This window comes from Eptesicus fuscus, chromosome 9, assembly GCF_027574615.1.
Source record: "Eptesicus fuscus isolate TK198812 chromosome 9, DD_ASM_mEF_20220401, whole genome shotgun sequence".
NCBI classification, from domain to species: Eukaryota; Metazoa; Chordata; class Mammalia; order Chiroptera; family Vespertilionidae; genus Eptesicus; species Eptesicus fuscus.
This window is the reverse complement of record NC_072481.1, coordinates 79,161,807-79,164,654: the sequence shown is the minus strand read 5'-3', so window position 1 is coordinate 79,164,654 and position 2,848 is coordinate 79,161,807. Positions and strand designations below refer to the sequence as shown.

Genomic DNA, 2,848 nt, shown 5'->3' with positions numbered 1-2,848 from the left:
TATATAATGTCTTATCCTATGGACACAGCACGCTCCAGGGAGTGTCCAGCCTGTCTCGCTCGATCCTGATCAGCTGGACCCCAGCAGCAAGCTAATCTATCGGTTGGAGTGTCTGCCCCCTAGTGGTCAGTGCACATCATAGCGAGCAGTTGAGCAGCCTTAGCATATTACACTTTGATTGGTTGAATGGCCGACCACATGACTAGACACTTAGCATATTAGGCTTCTATTACATAGGATAATCATTGATCCTAGAGATAAAAATTGGTCATTCTAGGTCTGCTAGCAGAAAGCTTTCCTAGATTTTTGGCTGCCATTTTATCAACACTAGCAACTTTACTCAGAATTTGGCTGACACAGCTTGTTTTATCTGCCTTTAAAATACACGAACAGCTTGTTTTATCTGCCTTTAAAATACACGAACAGACACTTACTTACCTTAAATTTGATGTCTTTTGATTCTTTATTGCTATACTATTTCACAGGATCAAAAGTCATAATTCTAGCCCTGGCTGGACTGTTGTCCCATTCACCAAGAGGTCAACGGTTTGACCTGCAGTAGGGGGCATGCACGAGGCTAAGGACATTGATATTTTCACAAATATATTGAAGGATATGCATTTGAAATGAGGTGGCCAAAGGTATCTTGCTCATAATGTTTTAAAGATCTCTATTTAGAATTGTCACTGTATGAGATGCTTAGTAATTCTGTATTTCCACTTTAGGATTTCAGGACTCTCATTTGCTCATTTGTTTGTTCAGCTATTGTTTTGTGTGTGTGTGTGTGTGTGTTTTATTTCACAGGTAGAATTTTTTTGGTCACCATTTTATCTGAATTTTAAACAGATTATTGGGTTTGGGGCTCATATCCATCAGCTTGTTCAACTTTAGCACCTGTCTCATCTCTGATAGCTTTTTCAGAACTGCTACTTTTACCCTGAAGCTACATGAGTTTTCCTAGTTCAAACTTGGGTTTCTCCAGCATTTTGACTTTTCTAACAAATATATTATGGAGCAGATAAGTAGATTGGCCAGCCTTCCTATGTCTTTCAATGCTTGCTGGAATCAGTTCATCTGCAACTCGCGAACATGATGCCCATCATCTCTGGATTTGGCGGACGTGTTGATAATGAGCATAGTGGTCTTTCGAATCTAATTGTTGTGTTTTTTTAGTAAAACTAACACAGAATAGACAAAGCAAATAAACTTTGGTGTCTTGATGTCAACATGAGCTTCAATCATGGTCTGCCATTTTTTGACAATGGAGCACATATTCTCATGGTAAGATCCATGCCATGAAAATTCGGCAGGCAGTTTTTGCCCTGAACATTCGCAGTAATTAGCTTGAATTTTCTAAATGCAGCTTCATCATTTTGCAGATCAGCTAGGCTCGCTTCAAAAACATGAAGACCACCAGATGTGATTTGGGTTCCTTGAGTACTGGTGACTAGTGTTTCCCCAATATTTCTTATATTGAACATAGCTTGTACTTTCACATCACACCAATGGTCCGTAGAAAATGGATCAACCACTTTCTTGACTCACTTTTTTCTGGCTTTCATAAGGCACTTGTTCTTGCCTACAGCCATGGTGCTGCTCAGAGAATCAAAAGGACAATAGCTATTATTTAAATGCCTATTCTGTACCTGTAATATGACCAATCCTATGTCCTCAAAGCTTATAGTCTCTTGCAGAAATGGATAAGTAAAAAACAAACAAAAAACAAACAAACACATCATACTACAGTGTCATAACTATTAGGACAGGAATAAAATGTACTATTAGATCTCTTTCCCTTCTTTTCACTTTCTCCTCTTTGCTCTACTTCCTTTGAGTCTTCTACCCACTGCCTCTCTCCCCCACTTCCCCAGCTCCCATCAGTAATTTCCAGGAAGGACCTGGACTTGGAGTTAACAGGAATGGGAGATGGTGGTACAGGGGTTCTTTTGGGCTAGGTGGAGCCAGGGGACTAGGGAGCACAGGCTGAAACAGGCTCCCTGATGCAGACCCTACCCCCAAAGTTTGTGGAGCCTGGGGCCAGAGCACAAATAGAGGCCACTTACCCTCTGTGGACATGCACAAAACTTGTAAATCAAGTCAATAAGCTGTTAACTAAAATATAGCTTCAGATGAACAAAAATTTTTAAAAATGTGTAAAGCTATCTACACTAATAAAAGAGAAATATGCAAATTGACCATACCTCCATGACACCCACCAGCCAATTAGGAGTGAGTATGCAAATTAACCCAACAAAGATGGTGGGTTAACTTGCATATGCAGGCACAGAGCAGCCAGGTGGAGCAGGATGCCTGCTATGAGGGGAAGGGCAGGGGGCAGAGGGAGCTATAGGAGCGGCGCTCCGGCCGGAGCAGAGAAGACTGAAGGCTCTGGCCAGAGTGAAGGCCTGGGTCCCAGATGCCAGAGGAAAACTGGTGCCAGCAGCCAGGGGAAGGAAGGCCTATTGCACGAATTGTCGTGCAACAGGCCTCTAGCGGTTTCATAAAATAGAAAGTTGGAAGACTATCAAGTAATTGGATTTAATTATTATCTTTCATATATGGGTGCCCTGTTGATGAGTTGGCAGCATTTGGATAAGTATGAAAGGATACGTACACTACTGGGAAAAACAGTGATTGTCTCGGAGGATTGGGATGTGTGGCATGAAGAGGGGTTTCGAACTTATTGGTTTAGGTAACTTTTTATTTATTTATTTTTAAATAAATCTTTATTGTTCAGATTATTACAGTTGTTCCTCTTTTTTCCCCCATAGCTCCCTTCCACCCGGTTCCCACCCCACCCAATGCCCTTACCCTCCCTCTCCCCGCTCACTGTCCTCATCCATAGGTG

General features: G+C 41.8%; 1 pseudogene; it reads right to left on the bottom strand.

The window, feature by feature from the left end:
- Window positions 1-847: 847 nt before the first annotated feature.
- LOC114233199 (40S ribosomal protein S3a-like) lies at window positions 848-1,589 on the bottom strand (annotated as a pseudogene).
- Between the last annotated feature and the right edge of the window lie 1,259 nt (window positions 1,590-2,848).